The sequence below is a fragment of the Rutidosis leptorrhynchoides genome, chromosome 1 (assembly GCF_046630445.1).
Source record: "Rutidosis leptorrhynchoides isolate AG116_Rl617_1_P2 chromosome 1, CSIRO_AGI_Rlap_v1, whole genome shotgun sequence".
Lineage (NCBI taxonomy): Eukaryota > Viridiplantae > Streptophyta > Magnoliopsida > Asterales > Asteraceae > Rutidosis > Rutidosis leptorrhynchoides.
This window is the reverse complement of record NC_092333.1, coordinates 556,782,469-556,797,116: the sequence shown is the minus strand read 5'-3', so window position 1 is coordinate 556,797,116 and position 14,648 is coordinate 556,782,469.

The following is a 14,648-nucleotide window of genomic DNA, read 5'->3' as shown; positions in this document are numbered from 1 at the left end:
CTCTTTATATTTTACTAGTACTAGTATTGATGATGACATTTTATACGATATTGTTTATATATTGTTTATTGTTTTCAAATAATTTTGCAGTGTATTTTCGAACAATATTATTGCTACATTAAATTTTATTTTATATTATCACATACTTTTTTTTTTAAACGGCGAAGAATGATTATATTAATAACTTTTGTTACCTTCATCACAACGATGAATGATAACCATGCAAAAGAGATTACAATTGTGGATCAATAAAGTGATCAAAATACAAGCGATTGAGGAACAACAAAATAAAATTACATAAGTAATTGACTTGCAAAATCACTATAGGCAAAGCATATAAGGGTTTTGCTCCCACATGTATGATTGAAACCCATGGCAAAACTTAAAATTGGTAGACCACAAGAAGACTTTTAGTTTGATGTTGCGAACGATGATAGACCAACATGTGAATTTTCCGTTGAAAATGACATCGTTTCTTGCTAACCAAATCGCCCAAATAGTAGCGGGTCGGATCATTCTCCAATATTTTGCGGCTTTGATCCCCATTCTTTGATACCAATCAAAGGAGAACGACTCGATTGACTTCGGAACAACCCATCTAATATTCCACCATTTAAAAAGCTCCGACCAAATGCGAGATACCCACTTACAATGCATAAGAAGATGGTCAATAGTTTCGACTTCTAAAGAGCACCAAACGCATAAAGTCGATTGGGAAGAAGGTAAAATATTTCTCCGGGCTAACACATCTTTAACGGGTATACATTTCTTAAATGCTAGCCAATGGAAGAGCATAATTTTAGACGGGACGTTATTGCCCCAAATAACTTTTGGCCAAGCGGAAGAAATTAAATCACTTGATTGTAACAAAACTCGTACCCCAGTGGCAACCGAATAGGGATCATCGACTCCAGGAGACCAAAACACACGATCTTGGACAGCAGGATTGATTTTAAAAGGTGCAATGAGCTGGAACAGTTGGTCAGCCCAAAAGGAGTTGTACCGAGAAAGCGGGAGCTGGAGCATCAAGTCCCAGCCGGTCTGAGGAGCAGAAAGATCAGGCGGGTAACGAAAAAATTGCAGGGGTGCATTCTGATGACGGGAAATAAAGAAAAGGGAAGGGAATTCATCTTTTAAAATTTTCCCGTCCGCCCACGAATCAAACCAAAAGGAAATGCTCGACCCGTTACCAATTTTCCATCTCCAAACGTTCGGACCCACTATAGATTGCAACGACTCTTCCTTTTGGAGGTTAAGTAAATCTCTCCAAATCGGAGAAAGTTGTGAGGAATGAAGTTCGGAAACGTTGTTCATGATTTTACCACGGAACGATGGGCCAAACGAAGAGACCACGATAGATTTCCAAAGTTGTTGCTTGTTGTCATTCATTCTTGCCCACCACTTAGCGAGCAATGCGAAATTTTTTAACCTAAGTGGTGTGATGCCTAAGCCTCCTTGTTCTTTCGGGAGACAAACCGGGTCCCATTTTACCAAACTCGTTTTCTTTTTGAGACAATCCCCGCCCCACAAAAAATTCCTTCGATATCTTTCGAGCTTATTAATGATGGCTATAGGAGCTTTATAAATGGACATGTAATGAATTGGAAGATTCGAGATGACCGCGTTAACCATGACGAGACGACCACCAAAAGAGAGACATCTTCCTTTCCATCCCGCAAGTTTCTTTTTGAATTTAGACACTATGGGTTCCCACATGGCGATTCTTTCCCTATTAATACCGATTGGTACGCCTAGATAGGATAGTGGAAAGGTACCAACTTTGCAATCGAAAATAGCTGAATAAGAAGTCATGTCCGCCCTTGAGACATGAATACCATAAAGAGTTGTTTTCACGGCGTTCATTTGTAACCCGGATAGTTGGAAAAATAACTCTAAAATAAGTTTTATCCGGTTGAGTTCTTGATGAGACGGTTGCGCGAAAATAATGGTGTCATCCGCAAATTGAGAATGATTAATTGATAACCCGTTTCCAAATTGACACCCCTTTAGATCGCCGTTAGCAAGGTCTTTAGAAAGAATTTTGCTCAAAATCTCCGCTACAATGATGAATAAAAAAGAAGAAAGCGGATCCCCTTGTCTTAGTCCTCGATGCATAGTGCCTTCACGTGAAGGAGACCCATTTAAAAGGATTGAGAAATTTATGTTGGAAATGCAACACTTTATCCATGAGATAAACTTAGGCCCGAACCCCATCTTCTCGAGAACCGTGAGTAAAAAAGCATGAGAAACACTATCGTATGCTTTAGAGAAGTCGATTTTTAAAAGTAACATTGGAATCTTTTTCTTCTTAGCCATATGAATGACCTCATTAACAACCATAACCCCGTCCGTTAGTAGCCTTGAAGGAACGAAGCCGTTTTGACTTTCACTAATGATTGAAGGAATAACGACCTTTAATCTATTAGCGATTGTTTTGGCTAATATCTTGTATGGCGCGTTTATGAGACTAATGGGGCGAAGATGCTCAATAGATTTAGCCGAGTTTGTTTTGGGAATTAACACGATAAATGATGAATTAAAACCTTTCGGGAATGAAGGATGCGAATGGAATTGCTCAAACATTTTCATTATGAAATCTTCAAGAAAGGGCCATGCCTTTTTAAAGAATGATAATGTGTAACCGTCCGGACCCGGTATTTTGTTACCATCGAAACTTTTAATTACTTGAAACACTTCATTGACTTCGAAAGGGGCTTCGAGACACTCACGACAACGAGGAGAAACTTGGGCGAGGTTTAAGTCACCCCAATTAACAGAGAAACCGTTACTGACCTGTAGCAAAAATAAATTTTCGAAAAAAGAAACCGAGTGTTCTTTAACGATTGCTGGATCCTCTTGCCAAAAATTATCAATTTGTAAACCGGCTATATAAGATGACTGAGTTTTGATACAAGAAACTAGATGAAAAAATTTGGAATTTTTGTCACCTAACTTCAACCAACGAAACCTTGCTTGCAATCTTCTTTTCGATTCTATTTTCCTAGAGACCTGTTTCTTTAAAGCTTTGAGAGAAACAAGTTCTAGAAATTCGGATGGAAGAAGATCTCTCTGTTTGAAAGCCTCTTTTAAAAATTTGATACCTGTGACACACTGACCGAATTGAGCCTGCAAAACGTCTTTATTCGCTGTATTCCAATCTTTGATATCGGCTTTTAGCAAACGAAGGTTTTTACTGATAACAAATGCAGCCCAACCTTGGGTTGTATACTCAGCCCATTTATCTTCACAGAATGCTAAAAAGCCCAATTTTGATAACCAATCATTGTTGAACCGAAATGGTTTTGGGCCCCAATCCAATAACTTTTTGCCTAAGATAATGGGCTTGTGATCGGAAGAGGCTGGATCAGCCGTTTGCAAGATAGAGTTGGGCCAGTGATGAGCCCAAGAGGGGTTAATCAAGACTCTATCAATACGTGAAAATTTGCCAATAGGACCTTCCCAAGTATATTCATCGTTTGCTAATGCTTGATCAAATAAGTTAGCACTTGCAACAAAATCATTAAAAGAAGCAATTGCGATAGGATCAATCGCTTCTCGTAATCTTTCGGTCGAAGTCATGACCGAATTAAAATCACCCAAAATACATAAAGGACCCGGCCACCCGCTTGCAATTCTACTTAATTGGGACCAAACATGAATCTTTCGATATTCAAGATGCGGGGCGTAAACATTGATAATTAAAATAAGTTGGTTAGTAGGAATATACCTAACAATGGTGACGATCCAATATCTAGTTTTCCAACTCTCAATAAGAGTGAAAAAGTCGGTTCTCCATATTGATAATAGGCCACCCGATCGACCACGAGCTTCTTGTTGAACCGAATCGAATGCAAAATGCTTCCATATTTCATTTAGGATGGGTTTAGAGATGACTTTGACCATTGTTTCTTGGACCGCTAAAAATTGAATTTGTTGTGAATTGATTAAAGAGCCCGCCATTTGACCTTTTGATTTGTTCCCGAGGCCGCGGGTGTTCCACGAAGCGATTCTCATGGTTTTGGAGACTCCTCGTCTACTATGTCTTGCATGATATAATTAAAGTTTTGTATTTCATCTTTGAAAGATAACTTTTTTGCCCCGAATTGCTTACCATTGATCTTGCTCTTCTTGTGAGTTGTATCGTGCCCTACTACATGATAAATCTCACTAGTAGTGTCGAAAGCTTGAGATAAATCAGGAGAATCGATGATCCAATTGAGGTTAGCGGGTTTGCTTGGTCTTTTTGCCTCTAAGAAAGGTTCATCACTCTTGTTATTAATTTGACAGCACTGTTTGGCTTTTTCACAGGAACTACGGCATTCATCATCGATGCATTGATCAATTGGCTGCTGATGATCATGAACCGCCAACTTCTTGGCAAAGGAGATATCTTTATTAAGAAAGGAAGGGTTTTTGGTTGCAGAAATATTAACATTAGCAGAAGGTTTAGGATAGTTTTTTGTTTTGTTTTTTGAAGAATTATTAGAAAGGGTAGGATAGTCTTTTAGGTTGTAGTTGAAAGCTGTCAAGTTCTTAATTGGTGATGAAAAAGTGGCTGTTGACTTTTTATTGGTTGAAGGGGAGTTTTGTACCTTGGTGGTTTTGGGTACAAAGAGAGACTTTTTAATCTCTTCTGCAGCCTTACTTTTCTCCTTACACAGAGCATATGTGACCTTTTCCATTGAAAGGTGTAGTTCTTTTTGAATTGATGTGACAGGATTGGTTTGCTTTTTGGGGGTTTCAAAAACTGGGTCCTCATTCACAACGGTATTAAATTGTACTTTCGAACTTGATGGCAAACCCGATGGAGGAACCGGTGGTGTTTCCGGTATAGCCTGCTCTGACTCCGACGAAGAAGGAGGTTTACAACCTTGATTGACATTTTGATCAATATTACCTAACAAGAATTTGTTGTGATCAGTAATTAACACATCCGATATGATTTCGATTGGGTCATCCTGTATTATTTCTTCAACCCACAACTTACAAGTGGAATCATCGATCAAGGATGCTGTCACGAATTGTGCAATTCGACCAGAATCGTTTGTTTCGATAAGAGCATACATAATTTCTGGGTTAACGAGGTTGTGTGTGTTTTGATCAATATGAATAACCCTTCCAATGTTTTTCACAGATTCGATCGTGCACTCTGGTGAACAGCAATCAAAAGGTATACCCCTAATACCCACTTTAACAATCCTTGTGAACATGTGCTGTCTTTGTATCATTGGAATTACTTCCACAAATTCCATCACACTCAGTGTCGGACCCATGGTTAATCGCTTGAAACTATCACTATCTTTACATTGGACAATGTATGCAAATGAACCCCATGAAGAAATTGATTCGACAACTATCGACCGACTTTTCAACCAATTGATTAACTTACAAGCTTTAATCGGGAATTTATCAATAACCATGGCAGTCAAGTTTAAGCGAGAACAGGTTGTTTGATTGGGGGAGATATGGATAGGTAAACTAGCAATTTTGGTTGTATTTAATTGAACAAAGGGATCAGGAAGGATACTAGTATTTAATTCTTTCTTAGCAAAACCCACATAAATGTTTCTGCCACATAAAAACTTACCATTCAAACTAATTGCACCAGCAGCTTGAAATGAGTTCTCAAACCTGATAAATGCAAAGGAGCGATTGATTTTCCATGAAATTCCAACAATGATGCCGTGATTTTGAAAAGTGTTTTTGATGATTGTTGGATGGACTGTGTTGGCCAAATTGCCGAGGAAGATGGTAGATTTCTTGAGATAGTTTGGAATAGATTTGTAAGTATGTTTGGGTTGAAAAGGTTGATTGAAATGAACAGATTTGTTAAATTGATGGGTAGGAATTGGAATAGAATTTGGGAATGTAGGTTTGAAGGTGGAGGGATTTTTTAGGTGAGAGAAAGACATGGGTGTTTTTTGTATCAAAAGATTATTATCACATACTTAGTTTTAGATTTAATTAAAAAAAAGTCATTTATGTCATTAGATATTAAATTAAATTTTATTACTTTTAAAGTATGTCTTTTTTGGTAAATTTACATGTTAAGTTACTGATAAATTTGATTTGTCCAAACACTGAGAAACTGATTATCTAATTATTACGATTTTAAACTATATAATCACATCCAAACACCATTTATCAAAATCACGTTTTGCAACAGCTGATTTTCTGATTATGAATATTTAAAACGCATAATCAATTTTCAAAACGCAAATACAAACACCCTTGATAGGATCCATATGCTTTTTGAATTTTCAATTTTTTTTAGAGATAAAGAGCCACAAAATATAATTAATCCACTTAAGAAGCGACTCAGTATTGATCCTAGATTTACCACGGGTACAATGAAGTTTTCTCAAAAATTGAAGCGGCCAATTCTAACGTTAGTGAAGTACAAATACCAGAACACGTATAACTGTTGATCTGATACTAAAAGCATTTGATAAGCATGATCACACTTGTTGCATAAATGTAGGATATTATTGAAAGATAAGGGTAAAGTTTAATTTTCAAGGTTGATCAAATACATAATTAACTAACTCGGATAACTTTTATGTAGGTTACTCGGATAACTTTTATGTAGGTTATTATAACTTTTTGATTGTTCGGTGGCGAGAAATCTTTGGCACAAAATCAGGGTTTTGTTAGATTGTAACATGCCTTGTTTTACTTCATGGGATTCTTTTTTAGATTGGATACAGGGGGTTCGTTTATCTATTTCGTGTCAAAGTCGGATCGTGGCTATCATGTGTTCTTCGTTATGGGCTTTATGGCGATTTTGTAACGGTGTTGTTTTTAACGAGTCATTTTGTAATCTTAGTAGTTTGTTTGATGTTATTAGATTACTTACTTTTCGTTAGATTAAACATAGGAGTCATTTAGTTTCCAATTGGAACTTATGGCTCTCTATGCCGTTGTAATCATCCCTTAGCGTCTTGCTAGGGATCGTTTGTTGGGTTTTTTATAATATTCTTGGCCGTTAAAAAAAGGTTATTATATTTGAGTTCTAAGCATTAGGTTGTGGGTTGGGCAAAATATGAAGGTGTTTAGGTAAAATAAGAAGATTTTTGGGCAAAATCTAGAGGCTTTGGTGCAAAATTAGCAGACTTTGGGGATAAAATTAGGTAAAAAAATTCCATTGGGGCCAAAATGTAAAAAAAATCCAATTTTTTGCACTAAAAAATAAAAATTCACTTGGGCGGTCGCCCCACCCCGCCGCTACATATTTTCGCCCCTGGTTGCCGATGGAAGTTGTGTTGATGTGAAGCAGTGAAGATAGCTGAATGAAGAATATAAATACTTTAGTATTAAGTTCATGATTGAAAGCATTTATATATTTTTATGTTTTATATTTCTGGTATATTGTTAACACCTTGAGAGAGGCTAATGATGCAGGTTAAATCTTTAATATTTTAGACTGTCACACCCCCTAAATGAGACCGGAGGTAACTATGACTAACCAATACCAAAACACAAGTGTAAAGCGGGAACGACTCTAAATGAGACGTTTTTATTAAAAATCAAATGTACTAAAACAGCGGAATTAAATTGTAATTACAAATGAAAACCCAAAATGTAAATTGTTATTGATTAAATGCAATAACATAAATATAAATGCGGGCTCCATAGCAGCATAGTCCACGTAGCAAGTAAAGCTTTAGCAATCATCACCTGAGATAAAACATGCTTAAAGTGTCAACCAAAAATGGTTGGTGAATTCATAGGTTTATATTGGTAAATTACCAGAGTTTTTAGACCACAAGATTTAGTTATAAACAGTTAATATATCCATATCAGTTGAAAGTAGTGCTGAAGTGTATGATATCGAAACTAAACAAATTTACCCCATGACACCTTGTACTGTCAGTGTCGTTGAATCATTATTATGTAACCAAAGACCAACGGTCGAATGCTTAGAGACGTTACTCACAATAGGCCTATTCACAATAGTTAAGCTTGCGTTATGCATAGCAACTAACGATATCATGGCAGGAATTTAGCATGAAACAAAGCATGGCAGCACAGTTATAGTTTAGGTACTTGTGTCTAAAGCGTAAAACAATTTAAAAGCAAGCATGTGTCTCACCCCAAAGTTTGTAAAACAATTATGAAATAGCAAAAAGTGGGGCTATTGTTGAGTCCCCAAAATAATTAAGGATTTAATTATGACAAAACTGTAATTTATTTGCACTAAAAAGTTATGTGCAGCCAGCACAAGTTTGTTTATGTATAGACAGCAAATATTGCTATGTCAAGTGTTCAGCATGCTGCCTAGTCTACCAGCACAAGGTAGAGTGTATTCTTCGAATCAGCACAGGATGAGTACCCAGCAATTCAAGAATATCAAGTGTCTCAGCATAAGAAGAACCAGTAAACCTGGTAAGCAGCATAAATACAAGACAGCCATGCTCCATTACAAGCATGGTGGTTTCTCGAGTGGTCTACATCAATTGTACTATTCAACAGAAGTCAAAGACAAAGTTGAACAGGAAAGGACACGCGTCGGCGGCTGACAAGTGACCTTACAAGACCACGTGGGAATGCAGAAGTTTAACGCATGTGTAGACATGTGCTATACTTTGTCAACGCCTAGGGAACACAACATTCTATTTGTTTAAACAAATAGTGGTGCCAAACCGAATTGGGGTGTTCTGCAAATAGCTACTAAAGAGGAAAGAGGAGAGCACGCTCTCTGATGCAGTTGTCCCTACAAGTACAGACATCCTATGTACCAGTGGACAATAGAACCATTATACGGTTAATAGGACTACTATAAATTGTTGTATCCACTATTGTAACAACTAGTGGTGTGGGTTTTGTTATTTAGAGTCTAAAACGTGTAATAGCTTTAAGTTTATCCTCATAGCTATACTTAGGTAAATCTGTATCAACCAACTATCATTCCGCCAAGGATAGTTGTAATTCTTTGTGATTTAATCAATAAAGAATAACATTTGAAAAATTACCTTTGACTCTATTTAAATTACATGCTTGAATACTAAACTGTGTTTAATTGGTTAGTTAATTAAAAGAAATTGTATTCACCCCCCTCTACAATACTCCTGTTGTTAATCAAGGGACCAACAACTGGTATCAGAGCTTCAGTCTTGATAATTTAATATCTTGGATCTGAATTCTCTCATGGCTGCAAACTCAAATACAGCTTACCTTGAAAATGGCTCATCCAATAGACCATCCAAATTCGATGAAGATGAGTATGAAACTTGGAAGGCAAGGTTCATGCTTCACTTGGAGTCTATTGACCCACTTATACCTGGTATTGCCACAGATGGTCCATTTATCCCAATTGAAACTATTGATAGCATTCCAGCCACTGCTGACACTTCTGCCATTCTGGCGGAGAGGTTATTCTCACTCCAACCAAATGGGATGCTGAGGACAAACGTCGTGTTGGACTTGACCCTAAGATCAGAACTCTGTTAGCTATAACTTTACCTAACTACCTGTTCAAACTGATTAAGGGAAATCTGAATGCTAAGCTTATGTTAGACTATCTAGATATTACTTATGAAGGCATGGATGAGGTTAGGCAGAACAAGATTATTGCTTTGAAAAGAGAGTATGAAATGTTCTTTTCCTATAAGAATGAGACCCTTAAGCAAATCTTCATTAGGTTTAACTCCTTAGTTTCTGACAAGCTTACTTTAAAAATCACATTTAAAAATCACATATACTGATTTTGAACAAGTAAATAAATTCATTGACTCACTGCCTACTAAATGGAAACCTGTCAATGACCCCTTAAGAACCACTCAGACCTTAAAGAACTTTAACATGTCCTCTCTTTATGGTACACTTTGGAACCATGAGAAGGTAGAAGCTAAACTTGAACTGAATTTAAAAGAAAACTTTAAGTCTGCCCCCACCACCTCAAAATCCTCAAAAACTAATGATACTGCTCTTATGGCTACTGCTAAAAAGAAAGCTCAAAAAGCTTTACTGGTTCAAAAGTTGATGGCAGAAGATGAGTCAGCTGAAGATGAGGTGAATAGTGGTACTGGGTCTGAAGAAAGCAGTGATGATGAAGATGATGTGGAAGGGTTTGCTGAAGGTATGGCTTTGCTAGCTAGGCAGTTCAAAAGGTTCAATCGTAATAGAACCAGCAAGCCATACAAAGGGAGTAAGAAATCAAGTGCTAGGTATATCAGCAAATCAGTCAAGGGTCCTAAATCTGAGTGTTACAGTTGTGGGAAGGTTGGACATTTTGCTGCTGAATGCATGTCCAGGAAACCTTCAACATCACATGCTAACTCCTTCTCAAAAGCTGATAAGTATAAGAACAAGTACAAAGCTATGAAGGCTCAGATGAAGGAAAGTGCAAAGGCTGATAAGAAAGGAAAGAAGCGAGAAAAGGTTCTAGTTGATGAGCATCATGATTGGGATGAAACCAACTTTTCTTCATATTCTGACAGTGATACTAATGATGATGATGCTGGGTATGCTTCTGGTAAAAAGCTGTGTTTAATGGCCAATGAGGTTGAGGAGTCTGATGAGGATGATAATGGTAGTATGTTTTTAGATGATATGAGGGAAGCTGATCTGAAAAAGGATTCACCTCAATGGAAATCTGAAATGCTGTATAAGGTTGATAATTTTCGAACTTATACTGATGATGAAAAAGCTGAAATGTTTGACTACCTAAGTGTTGATTTATGTAGAGGCAGTAAACGTGAAGAATTTTTGAAAAATGATAACAAATCTTTAAATGATAAACATAAAAGCAAAACTGATGAAATTAAGATCTTGAAGGATGAAATTTCAAAACTTGAAAAACAAAATTTTGCTTTAAAGTCTCTTCACGTTGAGGCAGCATGTAAGAACCAGTTTTCCTTAGTTGGTTGGGACGCCGTCCAAACAGGTGGGATGCCGTCCAAGTGTGAACGACTGGACGCCGTCCAGATGGACTGGCGGACCAGCTGTCCCACTTTTAGATATTTAAAGGGGATAGTTTGGTAATTTCACTTGGGGGACGACTTAAAGGCCTAGAGACCAGTTGGTGGGTGTCATTACACCAACTTCATCTACCTTATCCTCTTCCACTTCAATTCTAGAGAGAGAAAAGGGTTCTAGTGTGAGAAAGCTCAATCCAAAGAGGAAGAGGCTAGTTTTGGGCCAAAGCACGTGTTTTAAAGTTGTTCATCTACTTCCTAGCTACTTTGTGATAGTGGTGGTAAGTCCTAAACCTAATTTCCTTATTTTATTTTGTTTAAGGGTTAGGGTTTGGGTCATAGATGAACATAATATCCATATTAGGTAATTTTGGGTGTTCTTGGGTAAGATTGAGTTATGAAGACTCAATAGTAACTAACCTAGGGTTCCAATGTGTAAATTGGTACTTGTGAGTCTTAAATTGGTTAGTTAACTACTAGCACACCTAGATGTGATTTAAGTGAGTATTTGGTGACCAAATGGGTGTGTGAACCTTGAAATGGGTCTTTGATGACCTAAGTTGTCTAAGTGTGTGTGTAAATGCGATAACCTTGTGTAATTGAATGATTTAAGACCCAAAACTTGCTAGTGTTAGAGTTTTGGCAAAGATGACCTAAGGATTTGGGTTAAAGGTGCTAATGGGTCGAAATTGGCACCATGGGTCCAAATGACACTAGAATGGTGAGTAAGTTGGTTGACCAACTTGATTATATAATTGATTATATGCATAACGTATAGGTACGTCGCATTGAAGGTTGCGAGCTTGATAATCTCACAAAAGACGTTAAGGTGAGTGGAATAATTATGCGTGTATGTATATGGCATATTTATTTGTGAGTGTTATGGTATGAACCACGAGCCGGTAGTACCATAGCATGTATGTGATGTATCATGATGTGAACCACGAGCTGGTAGCACTATAAAAGAGTGAAACTCAAATGCGTATGGTGTGAACCACGAGCCGGTAGCACCATAGCATTATGGTTAACCATATTATGTTGTTGGATATTTGTTTAGCATGCTATATTTATATTGTGTCGAGTATATGTTAATGTGGTGTTGTGATAGCGTACGAGTTGTTAGCATTATGAGTATGACGGCATGCTATTTGAGTTATATTTTCGTATGAGGTATTTGGTGGGTGCGATTGCAAATAGATGGGTTATATATGTGTATGTGTAATTATTGTAGTCATTAAGCTTTAGCTTACCCTCTCGTTGTTTACCTTTTTTGGCTCCGGCGTGGACAAAGGCAAATGTATTCGCTTGGAATAGTTGTGGCTCCCGGGGGTTTTAGCTTTTTGGAAGTTCGGCCAAGATTTGGGTAGTTTAACCCTAAACACCATGCTCTAGTGTAGTTTGGAAATTAAACTAGTACGGTCGAAACTTGTATTTTTGAACGAAACACGTAAAACGGCCGATGTGGGCCCGATATTATAAAACTTGATTTGATTGTGGAAATCTCTTAGTTTAACTTATTACGACTCGTTGCGAAAAGGTTTTCGTAAGAAAGTGTTGGGAAGCGGGTTTTCCGCTCACGTAAGTGAGCACGGGGATCAGTCCCTGACAGTGCAATGGGACGCCGTCCCAAACGGCTGGACGCCATCCAGGCCTTCAGTACTGGACGCCGTCCAAGAACCTGGACGCCGTCCAGATGTACTAGTCCAGAAAAAAAATTGGGTCATATTTTGGGCATATCAAGGTTTAGGTTGTTACAAGTGGTATCAAAGCATGGTCTAAGGGATTTAGGCGACTTGAGATAGGTGCCTAGACTTAGACTTGTATTGTGTATGCGCATTATGCGAGACTTGTAGGAGACGGGTCGGACCGGGGATTTGTTAGTGCCTAGGTTTAGGTGAACTAACTATGCGATTATTGTTTTGTGTTGTGTTTTATAATCATCAAGCGAGATAGACGTTGTACTAGCGAGTTAATGTGACGTGATCGCTTAACAATGATTAGCTACCATTGTTACGGGATCAAATCGTGTCGAACAAGCGATGTACGACGATTGTTGAGCAAGATGGGGCGGTGTGGTGTTCATGTATATTGTGTCATGTCTTTTCGTTAGTTATTTAATTTACTTCGTTTTATAGAATGAAGATGAGAAATGGACATGATACCAATGAAGGAGGCACGAGCGAGGACGTTGAACTCACGACCAAGGTTGAGGCCATCTTTAAAAGGCTAAAAACGGAATTTCTTGATGATGTTTTAAAGGTTTTCCAAGAATCGGTTGATGGGCAAGTAACCGAAATGATTAATGAGCGAATGAATTCCGCGATCGAGGAGGCATTAGAAGCTAGAAACATTCATCCTCGTGGCGAAGGGGGTGATGGTAACGGTGGGAATGGAAGGCGGGACTTCCGTTACAAAAATTTCAAGGATGCTCAACCCCCGATGTTTAATGGGGTACGAGATCCGTTGAAAAGCACATGTTGGATTTCTAATATCGAGGGAGCTTTCCGTACCGCGGAATGTCCTCCCCAGAAGAAGGCAAGGTATGGTTCTAGCATGTTACGAGAAGAGGCGAAGTTGTGGTGGGATGATAAAATCCAATTATATGGTGAAGAGCAATGCATGAGCTTGACGTGGGAGGAGTTTAAGAAGGAATTCTTCAAAGAATATCGAACTTCTTCCGACCTTGATATAATCCGGGACGAGTTGCACAATTTGCGACAAGGTTCAATGGACTTGGTTACTCTCAAGTCTACCTTCTTGGCAAAAACTCGTTTTTGTCCGGAATATGTTGGTGACGATCACAAGTTGATGAAGGATTTCTACCGTACCATGAATGATGAGTTGAAGGGTAAGATTAGTCGGAGAATGGCTAAGTCTTTTGAAGAGTTATTTGAATTAGCTCGGGGTTTTGAACCGGAGGTTCTGAAAAGAAGTGATTTCTCTTTTTCTAAGAGGAAGTTTGAAGGTTCGAGTCATTCGAACTTTTCGAACAAAAAGAACAAGAAAGGCTCCGAAAGTGTTAATAGTGTGAAGAAGGGTGCTTCCGGGAGTTTCGGACCCACGTGTTATAATTGTAATCAAAGAGGACACATGGTCCGTGATTGTACCAAGGCGTCGACCAATCTTACTTGCTACAATTGTGGTAAGGAAGGGCACCGAAGGCCGGAGTGTCCCGATTTGAACACCGATCATGTTAAGAAGTTAGAGAAGGCGGCAGGTACGGCTAGGGATCACAATTATTTGATGACTAATGATGAAGCCAAACAATCCAATGAAGTTGTCTCAGGTACTTTCATGGTTAACTCTAATCTGGCACGGATAGTTTTTGATAGTAGTGCTAATTTGTCCTTTGTGTCGCCTCGATTTATGCCTAAGTTGAATAAACCGCTAGCTAAGTTAAGTCATCCGGTAGAAGTCGAAATAGCGGACGGTAAAACGGTGCTAGGGGTTGATGTTTGTAAAAATTGTAATGTTGTGTTTGGTACCGAAACTTTTGAAATCGATCTCATTCCGATGACTTTGGGTGATTTTGATTTTGTCATTGGTATGGATTGGCTCGATCGTTATAGAGCCGATATTGCATGCCATGAAAAATCTATTCGTGTGAAGACCCCAAGTGGGGGAGAGTTAATTATTCATGGCGATAAGCGAAGAAGACTTGTGCCGATGTGCACTTTTGCACGGGCACGTCGTTTCCTTGTTAGTGGTGGCATGGCTTTTCTTGCCCATGTT